The sequence below is a fragment of the Triticum aestivum genome, chromosome 2A (genome assembly GCF_018294505.1).
Source record: "Triticum aestivum cultivar Chinese Spring chromosome 2A, IWGSC CS RefSeq v2.1, whole genome shotgun sequence".
NCBI classification, from domain to species: domain Eukaryota; kingdom Viridiplantae; phylum Streptophyta; class Magnoliopsida; order Poales; family Poaceae; genus Triticum; species Triticum aestivum.
Window position 1 is genome coordinate 460,554,819 of NC_057797.1, and position 16,297 is coordinate 460,571,115.

The following is a 16,297-nucleotide window of genomic DNA, read 5'->3' on the forward strand; positions in this document are numbered from 1 at the left end:
ATCTTTTGCACTTTTGCCATACTTGTTTGAACCTGCCCTGGTGTGATTTAGCCGTAGCTCGTTGTTCATATTTTGTCAAGAATCTTGAGTAGATCACTACCATGTGCTTTGTTGTTATGTTGGAGTGCAGTAGCTTAGTTGTTTGTTGCATTCTAGATGGCATCGTGCTGATAATCGCAGAATTGTGCCATTCTTGTTTTGCTTGCCATTTGCAAACCGTGCATCCGATTCCGGTGATCTTTATATCGATTTCGCCGAAATCAACTCATCTTTCCAGCGGCGCACTTGGTTTGCCAAGTTGATGCCTTGATCAATCTTTTCCTTCCGGTGCACTCATATGCATTGCATATCACATCCCGCATATCATGCCATGTTTTGCATCATGTTGCTTGCGCATTGCACCGTGGTTGATTGTTGTTTCCTTTGCTTGTGTTCTTGCTTTGTGTAGAGCCAGGAGACGATTACATGATCGAGGAACCCGTTGAGTACGCTTACGAGGATCAAGCTTTCGTCAACTCGGAGAACTTTGCAGGCAAGATGACCATACCCTCGAAATCACTTCTATCTTTGCTTGCTAGTTGTTCGCTCTTTTGCTATGCCGCGATACCTACCACTTGCCATATCATGCCTCCCATATTGCCATGTCAAGCCTCTAACCCACCTTTCCTAGCAAACCGTTGTTTGCCTATGTTACCGCTTTGCTCAGCCCTTCTTATAGCGTTGTTAGTTGCAGGTGGAGATGGAGTTTGTTCCATGTTGGAACATGGATATTGTTGGGATATCATTATACTTGGTAAAGAGTGGAAGGCTCGGCCTTATGCCTGGTGTTTTGTTCCACTCTTGCCGCCCTAGTTTCCGTCATACCGGTGTTATGTTCCTTGATTTTTGCGTTCCTTACGCGGTTGGGTGTTATGGGAACCCCTTGATAGTTCACCTTGAATAAAACTCCTCCAGCAAGGCCCAACCTTGGCTTTACCATTTTCCACCTAAGCCTTTTTTCCCTTGGGTTCTGCGGACTCAAGGGTCATCTTTATTTTAAACCCCCCGGGCCAGTGCTCCTCTAAGTGTTGGTCTGAACCGAGTAGACTGCGGGGCCACCTCGGGGCAACTTGAGGTTTGGTTTTACTCGTAGGATGTCTCATCCGGTGTGCCCTGAGAACGAGATATGTGCGACTCCTATCGGGATTTGTCGGCACATTGGGAGGCTTTGCTAGTCTTGTTTTACCATTGTCGAAATGTCTTGTAACCAGGATTCCGAGTCTGATCGGGTCTTCCTGTGAGAAGGAATATCCTTCGTTGACCATGAGAGCTTGCGATGGGCTAAGTTGGGACACCCCTGCATGGTAGGCATGTCGCAAGAGGGGTAATATTTACACATCCCATGTACTGAATAAGAAAGGGATAAAGAGTTAGCTTACAATCGCCACTTCACACAATACATATAAATAGCATTACAACATCCAGAATACAATCAAGGTCCGACTATGGAACCAAAATAAAGAAAGACAACCCCTAATGCAAAAGATCCCCGATCGCCCCGACTAGGCTCGACTACTGATCGAAAGGAAACGAAACAACACACAAACACGATCTTCAACGAGCTCCTCCTTGAGCTCGGTTGCGTCACCTGCACGGTATCATCGGCACCTGCAAGCTGGTTTTGGAAGTAATCTATGAGTCATGGGGACTCAGCAATCTCACACCCTCGCGATCAAGTCTATTTAAGCTTATGGGTAGGAAAAGGTAGTGGGGTGGAGCTGCAGCAAGCACTAGCATATATGGTGGCTAACTTACGCAAATGAGAGCGAGAAGAGAAGCAAAGGACAGTCGTGAACTAGAAGTGATCAAGAAGTGATCCTGAAACTACTTACGTTCAAACATAACACAAGAACCGTGTTCACTTCCCGGACTCCACCGGAAAGAGACCATCACGGCTACACATGTGGTTGATGCATTTTAATTAGTTAAGTGTCAAGTTCTCTACAACCGGACATTAAAAAATTCCCATCTGCCCATAACCGCGGGCACGACTTTCAAAAGTTCAAAACCCTGCATGGGTATCCCAACTTAGCCCATCACAAGCTCTCACGGTCAACGAAGGATATTCCTTCTCCCAGGACGACCCGGTCAGACTCGGAATCCCGGTTACAAGACATTTCGACAATGGTAAAACAAGATCAGCAAAGCCGCCCGAATGTGCCGACAAATCCCGATAGGAGCTGCACATATCTCGGTCTCAGGGCACACCGGATGAGCAAGACGTCAGGTTGGCATAGACCCTGGTTGCCCAGGGGGCGCTGGACATCGCTCAGGTTGGACCAACACTTAGAGAAGCACTGGCCCGGGGGTTTAAAATAAAGATGACCCTTGAGTCTGCAGAACCCAAGGGAAAAATGCTTAGGTGGCAAATGGTAAAACCAAGGTTGGGCCTTACTGGAGGAGTTTTATTCAAGGTGAACTGTCAAGGGGTTCCCATTATAACCCAACCGCGTAAGGAAAGCAAAATCAAGGAACATAACACCGGTATGACGGAAACTAGGGCGGCAAGAGTGGAACAAAACACCAGGCATAAGGCCAAGCCTTCCACCCTTTACCAACTATATAGGTGCATTAAAGTAAATAAGAGATATTGTGATATCCCAACAATAACCATGTTCCAACAAGGAACAAAACCATTTTCACCTGCAACTAACAACGCTATAAGAGGGGCTGAGCAAAGCGGTAACATAGCCAAACAACAGTTTGCTAGGACAAGGTGGGTTAGAGGCTTGACATGGCAATATGGGAGGCATGATATAGCAAGTGGTAGGAATCGCGGCATAGCAAAAGAGCAAGCAACTAGCAAGCAAAGATAGAAGTGATTTTGAGGGTATGGTCATCTTGCCTGAGATCCCGCAAGGAAGAAGAACGAGTCCATGAAGAAGACAAACGGAGGTAGTCGAACGGATCCTCACAAACGCGACGTTATTGGAACTAACTCGAAGAAGCAACACCGGAAAGAAGCAAACAACATAGTAAACAACCATCATATAAACATGGCATGATGCACAACCAAGTATGATGCATGTCCAGTTTAATGAGGCATGGCATGGCAAAGTGCACAAACAACACTACAAGTTAAGTGGAGCACAATATGCATCGGGATGCATATTGACGGAACACCACATCAATTATTTAGTTCGATCTCGTTTATGTACTCAATAATATTAAATGTTGTTAAGCATGCAAGAGGTGAAGCATAATAAAACTACCTAAGTAGGCAAGTTTAAATGAGGCCGGAAACAACAAGCAACAAGTCCGGTAAAACCTCATATGCATATTTTTGGTTTGGTACTGTTCTGCCCTAAACACAATTTTAGAGTTTTTAAACAGGCAAAGTAAAACCACCATGTTAAACTAGGCATTTTTGTACCCCATTTACATATAAAGTTTGTTAGGTTTGGAGCTACGGTTGTTTAGTTATGAAATTAAACATTTTAACAAGGTAAAAGGCAAAATATGTGCAAACATCATTTTAGACATTTTAAACATGATTGAGAGTGGCATATTATGAAACTACATAAAATTCTAAGCAACTTTCATATAAAGTTTGTTTAATTCCGATGCATGGTTTGGAAGATATGATATGCATGAAGTCTAGGGGGCTTTCTGCAAAACTGTTTTACTGGAATAATTAGGAAATTCGTAGATCTGGAAAAAAACATGAATGGGCCAAAACAGAGGCCGGCCCAAGTAGCAACAGGGGCGGGGGCTGCCCACTTCGGGCTGAGGCCGAGTCGGGGAAGGGCTTGGCAGGCCGGATCTGGCGCAACTGGCAGCCCACGCAGCTGTCCAGCGCGGTCAACGCAGGGGGGATCGAGCGGGACCTCGCTGGGTCGTGCTGGTTCGTTCGATAGGGGAGACAGTGGCAGCAGCAGGTGAGGCCGGCGACGCTGGAGGAAGGCGACGGCAACAGCAGGTGACGAGGGACTTGGCGGGGCGACGGTTCCCTGGTGGCGAAGAACGACTGCAGAGGTGGCTGGAACCGGACGAGAGAGCGGCAGGGAGGCGGGTCTCCAGGACGACAGATCCGGCCGGCGTTGAGGAGCTCCGGGCGGTGCGTGGGTGGGTCAACGCAAGCGCTTGGGCGAGTCCAGTAGGCAGCAGAGCGAGCGGGCGATGGCAGGATGCTGCTCCCGTGCGTTCTGGCGGCGGGGTTCTCCTGACCACGGGAGAGAGACAGAGATAAGAGACAAGCAACATGAGAACGCAGGAGGAAAGGAAGATGGGAGGAGGGAGACGACGACCTGCGGGGCTCTGGACTGCTGCTCCTGTTCGAGTGGCCGACAACCACCGGCGAGGCAGAGGCGCGCGAGGCCGTGGCCTCGATCCATCCTGGATCGGGCGCCGACTTGCTGCGGGGAAGACTGAGGAAAGAGGAGGCGGGGATGCGGATGAGGCTGGCGATGGGAGATGTAGTTGTATGGATGGATCGATCGAAAACAGTGGGGATTGGCCGGCGTTGAAAACAAAGAGAGTGGCGGCGGATGGGATGGATGGAAGGGACAAACTGCCTAGGATCTAGGGTTGGTCTAGTTTATATAGTGAGTGGGTTAGATTAGGGGATATTGTCCCTCCGATCAAAATCGGACGGTCGGGAAAAATAGGCTAGGGAGCCCAAATAAGAAAACGGTGATGTTTTGTAGATGTTTGGGGATGATCCAAATCCAACGGTGACGACTGTCCGGGTCGGGTTCGGGACAACTTTCGGACGCGCACGTGAGGGGGTCAATGCACCGTGCAAGGAGGGGGTTTGGGGCCTAGCGGTTGATAGCGGACTGTGCAGAAAGCTTTGGGCTCAGAGAAGAGAAGAGAGAGAGACTCGGCGACTGCTTCCGGAGACCGAAAACGTCCGACGTGTGCCCGGCTATAATGCCGCTATAGTTTAACAGTTGGGCTATCAAACGAACTCCAAATGCGATGAAACTTGACAGGCGGTCTATTTACACTATAATAAGACCACACGCCAACTTTCAACCCAATCCGAGAACATTTTCTGGTCACTTATAAAATAATATTTCGGACGTGCCGCGGGCGCGTGCAAGGGTGTCTGGACTCAGAACGGACAATGGAAGGAACAAGGAGGCCGGGACGGATGCAAGTTTGAAAACATGATGATGCAATGCACATGATGACATGACAAGATGCAACACGCAAGCGAATGACAAGGCAACAACATCGAATAACTGGAAGACACCTGGCGCAACGGTCTCGGGGCGTTACAACACTCCACCACTACGAGAGGATCTCGTCCCGAGATCTAGGATGGCACCGGAGAGAAACAGAAGAGGAAGAGGTAAAACAAAGTTGCTTCTATGACAAAAGAGTGAAACCGATGAACCATGAGAGGTTGAACAAATAGAAAGAAAGAACACAACAAAGATGAACAAAGTTGGAAACACTCCGTTAGACAAGAGGAACAAGGAACATTATGAGAACCTTGAGGTTGAAGGGCAAGATATATATTGAAACCACTCCGGTTAAAACAAGATAGAGAAGGATTAAGAATGATATAATTTGGACAGCACTCCATCTGAAAAGAAAAGGAATTGAATAAGAACTTGATAAGATGAGAAGATACTTGATGAAATCACAACATACTGCCTCCGAAACTATTGAAAGAATAGCACAAGGGCTAAGAACGATTTCAGACATCACTCCAGTTGAGAAGGGATGGAAAAACTTGATAAGATGAGAGAACTTGAATGAAGGACAAGACACTCCGGTTAAATGGATAAGCACGAAAAGAACATGATCTTTGACCAAACGAGATGATTGGTGACAATAGCAACAACATCACAAAGCCTCCGGAAGAAAATAAAAGAATGGAATTAAAAGAACGGAGAAGAAAACAACATCTTCTACCTCAAATGAGCTTGAAAAAGCATCTTTAGGAGAAGGTTCGAACGAAGTTGTTGGAAAACCAACAACGAAAAGAGTAAGCTTGTTGTGGGCTTATGGAAAACATCTCGAAATCAAGAGGTGAAATTCTACCGCTAATGGAAACAATAGATTGGAATGATATGAGCAAGGAGACGAGAAACTTATTCACCGGAAGGATAAATGAAGAACTTGGGTCATTTATAGACACCACAATAGGCAACATCCTTAGGGAAAGCTTTAGGTGAAATATGACACAAGATAAATCCACAGAAGAGATTGATGGATTTAAAATACCTCATTCTTGATAACTTGTGAATCATGAAACATGAAGGGAAATTATCAAGAATGACATAACACCACCTCAAAAGATGAGATATGGAAGAATTGCACATTGGATTGCAAGATGAAGAAATCTCGAGCTCCTCTGAAACGAATCTTGATGAACGCTTCGAGAAGGAATTAAATCCTTAATGAACCATCATGTAGAGCCTCCATGAAGAACTCCGGTAACAAAGAATGATCAAATGAAAGGAAAGTGAAGTTGAAAACACAAGGTGAAGCCTTGCGATGATTTAGATGGAGCTTCGCGACGAGATAATGCTGGAGACCTAGAACTCCGGAAAAGAAAGATGAACAAAAGAAATCAAGAATTTTGATGAACCTCCGGAATAAGGAATTAATCCCTTGAATGAAACAATAATAAGAATTACGTTATGCGTATCCTTCACCACTGTAGCTTGATGACAAGCAACGGATTTGGCATACTACTTATTCTTGTAGAAAAAGGGTTAAGATAGATATAGCGCAAACTTGAGAAGGTCTTCAATGAACCACCGGTAGGATTGAAACAACGAATAAATTGATATGACAACGAAGGAAGAGAAAAACTTGAATGAACCACCGTAAGAATTGGAAATGAACGAAGTAAAGGGATGAACCACCGGTAAGAATTAGAGAACGAATGAGGATACTTGAGGGGATTTAGATACAACTGAAACGAAGAGATCACGAGCTGATTAGAGAATATTGAATGATGCACCGGTAAGATTTAGGGAACAATAGCTGAAAGCTGGAATGAATAATCCTGAAATGATGGCCTTCGGAGGCAGAAACTGAAAAGACTCCTGAATTGCTCCGGATAGATGAAAAGAATTCTCACAATCAAAAATAATTATGAAAGGATGGCATCAAGCCAGACCCATGAATCTTGAAGAGAATGGAGCAAGATTTAAGAGAAACTCTTCTTCGGTCTTCAAATCCGAGAATGACGATGAGAAGGACCACCATGAATTATTGAGGCACTCCGGAATAATGAAAAGCGAAGAGGTTGAGCCAACAATGAAAAGAATTTGAAATATCTTGGAGAAATACATATGACTGATGATAATTCATTCTTACGTCAAACTTCGAAAAGAATTTAGGATAGCTCCGGGAAAATTAGAAGAGTCAGGTAAGATCCTGGGAAAAGACCTGTGGGTTAGGGCCCACTCAAAAGAAACACCGCTGAATGATTTAAAAGATAGATTGCGCCGGTTGGATTAAAATATCTTGAATGAGGTAACAACCTTGAAATAGGTTGAACAGATCTTGGATGAAAAGACAAGTCTTCTGAGATATCTTCAGCACTCCGAAATAATTGAATAGAGATAGGTGAATGATTATGAGGTGCACCGGCATGAGAAACCATTTGAATCGAGGAAAAGATATGATCGACAAAGCTTGAATTGAATTCACTGGAGAAGAAAAAAGAACGAATAATGATGAGCTAGTAGAACATCTTCATGAGAATCACCGGATAAGAACAGTGACAGAAAAAAAATAGACTTCTCATCAATAAAAGGATACTTTATTAAGATATATGAGTCCTCGAAGAAATAGGGTGGGAGGGCGGGAAAAAACAAAGGCAATTTGGGATGGATGAAACAAACAATGTTGAGAAGACTTGAGTTGATCTTGCGAATGTTGACAAGATTGGATCCACTTGAAGAGAAAACACACCGGTTGAGAAGGATTGACATGACAATCTCGATTATCATGAAGGATTAGTATTCCCATAGAAATATGAGAACACCGCTTAGGAAAGGTATGGAATCAACATTTGACTTCGAAGCAACTCGAATACCACAAATCAAAATAAAACAAAGGATTGGCGTGCAAAATAAGCCGGAACAAACATATGATAGAGATTTTGTCCGAAGTTTTCATGGTGGGGCCCACACGGGCTCGATCGTACAGCACCATCATGTAAAAGGCAGTGCACATGACATACAAAGCGTCCCCAAGTCAGCATAGCCAAGGACTCTTTAAGACACAACGAGACCACTGTAAAACCAACCGTGGATAGGCAGACCTAGATGTCGAACCCCAATTTCATATCATACATCTGTCGGAAAGATATCCTAGGAGCTACTTGAATTCCCACTTATAAACTCCCGAAACTTTCTGGTTATGCAATCAGGTGTTGAGGATATAGGGGAAGCATAATATCTCACCCAAAACTAGCAAATCCTACATCCAGCTGTATCCATCCTTCAACACATAACCAAGAAACCTTCGGAAATCATTTACCTCAACCTTCGAAAAGCATCCGTTATACGAGTTATGGCAATACTCCCGAACTCCCGCCCCAGTACTGGGTGGCGTCGAGGTTATCTCACCAACAACTGCATAAAAGAGATTTTTCAATGTCGGCGAACTCAGGTATTCCAGAATTGCAACGATAAAATTGTGACGACAACACCTCGGAGCTCAACTCCCTGGGACACTGCCACAACCCCTAAATGTCAGGAGGCACCAAGAACAATGTTCTCGTCACAAAACCATTAAACGGTTCCAAGATACCCGTGTGATCCTAAAAAAATTCGTGAAATTTGAGAAGAGAAGAGTCAAAACTCTACGTCAGGAGGCCTCATCAGAGCGACGAAGGGACTGAAGAGTAAAAAGAATCCTACTCTCCGATATATATAATCCTAAAAGACTCAAAACATTTTTCTAGACTCAACAACGCTAGCGATTCAATCAAGCAGGGGGCTCCTAAGTCGGGGAAGGCTCTGATTACCAACTTGTAACGCCGCGGACACACCCGCCGGTGGTCGTTACTCCTGGCGGGATCTAGACTGGCCCCACATATCAATACTAGTCTTTTCTGCGCACTTTGTCCTCACTCATGCGCACTCAGGAGCAACTTCCCGGTCGGTCACCCATCCTGAAACTACTCCAAGCTGAGCACACTTAACTTTGGAGTTCTGTCCGAATGGGCTTCCGGAAAAGAACGAATTCCTTATTGATATGAGTAGTCTATCATCCCTATTAAGCCAGGCTATCACAGGGAACCCCTTGACAGTTCGCCTTGAATAAAACTCCTCCAGCAAGGCCCAACCTTTGTTTTACCATTTGCCACCTAAGACTTTTTTCCCTTGGGTTCCGCGGACTCAAGGGTCATCTTTATTTTAAACCCTCCCGGGCCAGTGCTCCTCTGAGTGTTGGTCCAAACCGTGTAGACTGCGGGGCCACCTCGGGGCAACTTGAGGTTTGGTTTTACTCGTAGGATGTCTCATCCGGTGTGCCCTGAGAACGAGATACGTGCGACTCCTATCGGGATTTTTCGGCACATCGGGAGGCTTTGCTGGTCTTGTTTTACCATTGTCGAAATGTCTTGTAGCCGGGATTCCGAGTCTGATCGGGTCTTCCTGGGAGAAGGAATATCCTTCCTTGACCGTGAGAGCTTGTGATGGGCTAAGTTGGGACACCCATGCAGGGTTTTGAACTTTCGAAAGTCGTGCCCGCGGTTATGGGCAGATGGAAATTTGTTAATGCCCGGTTGTAGAGAACTTGAACTAAACTTAATTAAAATGAATCAACAACGTGTGTAGCTGTGATGGTCTCTTTTCGGCGGAGTCCGGGAAGAGAACACGGTCTCGTGCTATGCTTGAACGTAAGTAGTTTCAGGATCACTTCTTGATCATTATAGCTTCTCGATCATGCTTTGCTTCTCTTCTCGCTCTCATTTGCGTAAGTTAGCAACCATATATGCTAGTGCTTGCTGCAACTCCACCTCACTACTCCTTTCCTACCTTTAAGCTTAAACAGTCTTGATCGTGAGGGTGTGAGATTGCTGAGTCCCCATGGCTCACAGTTACGTCCAAACAGATGCAGGTGCCGACGATGCCAGTGCAGGGGACGCTATCGAACTCAAGTGGGAGTTCGACGAGGATTCGGGCCGTTACTATGTGTCTTTTCTGGTTGATCAGTAGAGGAGCCCAGTTGGGGCGATCGGGGATCTAGCATTTGGAGTTGTCTTTCTTTATTTTGGTATCATAGTTGGACCTTGATTGTATTCTGGATGATGTATGATATATTTATGTATTGTGTGAAGTGGCGATTGTAAGCCAACTCTTTATCCCTTTCTTATTCAGTACATGGGATGTGTAAAGGTTACCCCTCTTGCGACATGCCTACCATGCGGTTATGCCTCTAAGTCATGCTCCGGCACGTGGGAGATATGGCCGCATCGTGGCTGTTACAGTAGTATATGTGGACTGAACTGCAGAATGCCAGAATAAGAGGGGGATAGCCAGTCCTATCGAAGACTACGCTTCTGGCAGCCTCCATCTTGAAGCAGTAGAAGAGAGTAGATGGTAAGTTAACCAAGTAGCATCGTATAGCATAATTTTATCTAGCGATCCTCTCCTCGTCGCCCTGTTAGAGAGTGATCACCGAGTTGTATCTGGCACTTGAAAGGGTGTGTTTTATTAAGTATCCGGTTCTAGTTGTCATAAGGTCAAGGTACAACTCCGGGTCGTCCTTTTACCGAGGGACACCACTATTTGAATAGATAAACTTCCCTGCAGGGGTGCACCAGATTACCCAACACACTCGATCCCTCTGGCCGGACACACTTTCCTGGGTCATGCCCAGCCTCGGAAGATCAACACGCCGTAACCCTACCTAGGCACAACAGAGAGGTCAGCACACCAGTCTAAATCCTAAGCGTGCAGGGGTCTGGGCCCATCGCCCGTTGCACACCTGCACGTTGCGTACGCGGCGGGTAAGTAGACCTAACCTCCCTAATACAAGAGCAGGCGTTCCAGTCCAATCCGGCGCACGCCGCTCAGTCGTTGACGTCAAGAAGGCTTCAGCTAATACCACGACGTCAAGTGCCCATCACTGTTCCCGCGTAGTTGGTTAGTGTGTATAGGCCAGTGGCCAGACTCAGATCAAATACCAAGATCTCATTAAGTGTGTTATTTTGAAGTAACCGCAGACGCCGACCCCGGGCCAGGCCCACCTCTCACCTAGGTGGTCTCAACCTGGCCTCTCGCTCTGCCACAAAGTAACACTCGGGGCCGTCGGAAACCCATGCCCACCACTACCTGGATGGAACCACCTGCCCCTTCATCCCCCATCTCCGAACAATATTATAAGTAATGTAACAGTATAAAGTATATATTATATGCCCGTGATCACCTCCCAAAGTGATCACGGCCCAGTAGTATAGCATGGCAGACGGACAAGAGCGTAGGGCTACTGATGAAAACTAGCATCCTATACTAAGTATTTAGGATTGCAGGTAAGGGTAACAACTGTAGCAACAATGACAGGCTATGCAGCAGAATAGGATTAACCGGAAGTAGTAACATGCTACACTACTCTAATCAAGCAGTAGAGAGAATAAATAGGCGATATCGGGTTGATCAAAGGGGGGATTGCCCCGAAGCTCTGTTGCACAAGAAGAAGGGTCATCGGTGACGTAGTCGTACTCAGTCACATCAACGCCAGTTTCGAGGTCTACCAGAGAAGAAGAGGGGGGAGAAACAGTAAATACGGAGCAAACAAAGCATCACAAAATATATCAAGGCAATATGTGGTGCCAGGGTGATCTAATGCAGGGATAGGTGGTACCGACGAAGGGGGAAAACATCTGGGAAAGTATTATCGGTGTTTAGCATTTTCGGACAAACGAGTCAGAGAGGGCGGTTCCGCGTTCGCTATGCTAGGAGCATGTGAGAGACGAACGGATCGCGTATTCAAAATCCTCACATTTTTCTAAGCAACTTTGATGTACAAAGTATTTTCATCCGACCTACGGTTTATTTTATATTAATTTTCAAAGTTTTAAATGATTTTCTAATTTCTGGATTTAATTCAATTCGAAAATAATTTAATATTTAAATGTTATGGGTACAAGTGTACCCAGCTATTTGCATGAGAGGCTGACAGTGGGCTAGTGGGGGTGCTGAGTCAATAGTTGACCAGTCAATGCTGACTGGTTGACTGGGTCAAGGGGGGCCCACAAGTCAGTGACTAAGTCTAGCCCAGTCAGCAGTTGACTGGGTCAACAGGGGAGGTGTAGGTCCATGTCATAGACACACCGCTAATAAACTAAATGGGATCTATCCTAAATAGATTGGGCCCATTGGCCATTGACACAATAGGCTAGTTAACACGAAAATTAAGCCCTGGCTAATTAAGTCTTAGGACTAACCAATAGGCCAGCCCCACGTATGGTACACGGAAGTCCCATAATACTAGTGCATAGCCAGCTATGGCCATGGCTTTGTACGCACACACATATGCGCCCGCAGCCAGAACCATCGGCGACGCTCATGGGAGCAGCCGGCTGTAGCCCGGGGCATGGCAGGAGCCGCAGGTAGCAGCGCAGAGCAGCAGCTAGCAGTAGCAGCAAGAAGCAGCGGCGGCGGCGGTGCTAGAGGAAAGAAGCAGGCGAGTAGTAGCAGCAAGCAGCGACAACAGCTAGGCGCGGCGCGGGCGTGCATGAGCATCAGCGGGCGGACGGCGGGATGGGCATGCGCACGAGCGACGACAGGCGCGCACAGGCGCAGGCAGGCGTGCACGGCGGGGCGCGGCATGGGCGCTGCCGCAACGTCAAGCACAGCAGTGGTCAGAACAGAGCTCGATTAATTCCTCGCCTGGCGACGGGTTCGAGCCAACGAAACATGCAGGCGACATCTACGGGTCACCAAGAGCTCATTGGCGCTATGCAAATGAGCAGAGAAGCTCAGGAGCCTGGAGCTATTCGGCCATGGCGGCGGCCGGAGCACGAAGCTCGTGGAACGGCGGCAAGAGGACGGGAGCGACGCCTAGAGGAAAAGGTGATCGACGCGGAGCTCACATTGATGCCGGGGAAGGATCGAGGGTGCTGGGGACGGTCGGAGCGAGTAGATCGACGCGTCCGCCTAGGCGAAGGGAACCGACGCGCGCGGCGTCGCAGGTGCACCTCGGTCTCGATCCGGAGCAGTAGTCGATGAAGACGAACCCGGCGGTCCTGCCGGACACTTTGGAACGACGAGTGGTGGCCGGTCGCCACGACAACAGGGAAGGCGCGATGACGGCTACTCGGGCGCAAGCTTCATCCGAGAAGGAGAGAGTGAGAGGGGGTTACTGGGGGCTAGGGTTCGGTGCGGGGAGGGAGAGAGGGCTAGGGCGACCTTATCGGACGAGGGAGCCGGCGGATGCTCGACACGTGGCCATCTGAGCCATGGACGAGTGTTGCTCGTCCAGCACATCCTCTGTGAACAGAGATAGGAGGAAGGTGCAGGGTGGGCTGGGACTTATATCGTAGAATTAAAGCCCAAGCGTACACTAGGTTTTACCTCTTTTATATTTATTTTTCTGTTTAGTTTTTCTACACTTTTTTGCATTAAGTAGTGCCACCAATTGTCTTTCGTAAAAAAGTGTAACTTACCTCATAATTCAAATTGCATTAATTGGCACTGCCACAAAAAGTTTTACTCCAAAATAAATTAGTTTAATATTTTATAAATTACAAAAGGCCTTTAATTTAATTGTTTTTGTTCCTGTTTTGTTTATATAGAGCATTTAGACATTTTATGAAAATTTGGTTTCACCACCAAGTTATATTTCGAACATTTTAGTTTTGGATTTTGAAAACTTTAACTGTTTGACTTGATTTTAAATTTGAAATTTGAACGGGATTTGAATCATCGCAAGATTAACAACAGTAATCATGGTGACATGGCATCATTAACAGTGGGCTACTGTAGCTTAATTATCCGGGCGTCACAATTCTCCACCGCTACAAGAAATCTCGTCCCGAGATTTAAGAGGTGGAGTAAGGGGGAAATATCGGGTTACGGAATTCTAACGAATCTTCTTGGTCTTGGTTGCTCTTCTCGAAGAGGTCAATCCATTACGTTGATGTCTTCATTTCTCTGCTTCAGGTCATCATGATGAAGTCATCATCCTTCCTTTGAGAATCCCATCGTACTTACAAATAGGTAAGGGCAGCTCGGCAATGTTAGAATGCTAAGAGAGTATTCATTTGGGGTTAACCCATGAATGAACATATGAGTATCTCTCGAGCTGGAACTCAGAAAATACATCAAGAGAAATAATAGTAAGCATGAGAATTTTCAAGCGGGTAGGCAAACGTTCGATGCTTGAAACGGAGTGTGAGAGGGATTCAGAGCATCGGAATAAGTATTGCGGCTAAAACTAGAATAGATCATCTCAAGAAAGGTGGCTCATGAATTACCTACGAAGCCAAGTGCGAGGAATAATTTCGATAACTGGGATGTACAGAAGTGTCAGGTTTCAATTCTGTGGAACTATGGGTTATGGGCCCACCATGTGGGTTAAAGGTAGGAAGGGCGTTGACATCATGCACTGTCATGATAGCAATGCAGGTCGAGAGCATAGCCTGTCAGTATGTTGGCAACAACGTCGGTACCAAGGGCGAGGGACGAAGAGAACCATTTTCCTGCTTGTTGAACGAGGCAGACCAATAGGCAAAGTTCTCGTCCATCGGTGGCTATCGGAATGTCATCAACAAAAGTAGCAGGGTCTTGCTGACAGAATTTTACACCGAGGTGTTTACATAAGCAGTAGAATATTACTGCTTAGATCATATAGATCACAAGAAAGGTTAAACCAAACAATGGAAAAGGAAAAGTGATTAGTATACTAATCAGAACAATGGAAAGGAAAATGTGGTGATACCTGAATATCAAGGGTATACCTTTCCCATCCATGACAGGGCAGCAAGTAGACAACCAATTAGGTAAAGGGGTAAGGGATTCCATGATGTTACCCATACAACGGTGTTTGGATAACCGCGAAAGAAACATTTAGCATTGCGCTTCAAATGTTCTTATTGATGATTGAAGTACCACATACATGCTTCAAGATAGCATTGGCATGGTCTTGAAGCAAAGGTCGGACTTTGGATACACAAAGGATACATCAAGAACAATTTATAGAATAAGCCTTACAATTTCAGCAAGGAAAAGATGAAAATGTGGCCGATGGGCTCAGCAATAATCCTTCGAGATTTCCATGAACAAGGATTTCGTAATTATGCGAACAAGGTGATAGCATTAGGCATACCAAGGTGTGAAATGGAGTATGTTCAGGGAGAACATCCACAATTAAACATTGATCGAAAAGTGCAACTAGAAATATGGGCTAAGTAGCATGATCAATGTTAGAATGGCGATTCAAAGCCAATAGACTAAGAATGAAATTATCGCCCGTTGGCTCCAAGCAATAGGATTACTAGAAGTTTTGGATTCGCACATCACAGTTCAATTGTCGGGTTTCCGGTTAGAAACAACGCAGGGACCGGGGAATGAACGGAGATGGCGAGAACTATTACTTATATCAAGAATTCATAAGATATGGTGAAATTCTCACAACATTCTTAACATAAAAGATGGTAGTACTCCAAGGTAGTGCATAACATAAGTCGGATAACAAGGAACTCAAGGTATAACACAAAACAAGAACAAGTTCTATGTTGGAGGGAATGCAAGAATGTTGTTGATGTTAATACAAATCATCGAGGGGGGAAGGATGATATCTCTCACCATGAATTCGATTGATATCCTCGAAACGCTCAGAATGTTGATGATGATCATGAGACATTTGTCGAAAGGTTTCATGAAGATGTAATCGGTCGATGATGACATCAAGTCAAAGGAATGATGAAGCGAAAGGTTATTGGAACCAAGGGTACGATGCCAACTCGGAATCAAGCTTGATGTTCGAGGTGAAACTATAAGACCAAGAAGATCGACGTAAGGTTAGCTCATCGTCAAAAATTGTGCTCCGGGAAGGACCAGGTAGCACAATTAAAATTTAGCATAATAATGATATAGCCGATCAGGCTAGGAATGACTTGAAGGATTATTAAACTCGTAAGCAACAAAAATTACTTAGAGTTATTGAATCGGAGTGCGGACTCGATTCACTATTTGGTGTTCTCGGTTGACGACAACCCAGAACCCAGGAAAATTGGAATCGGTGAGAAATAATAGTTGATGAAGAACCCATAAGAAGTTATGCAGTTCCATGATATTCTCGAGATACCGGAGTGTAATACTTGATGGTAGATCAA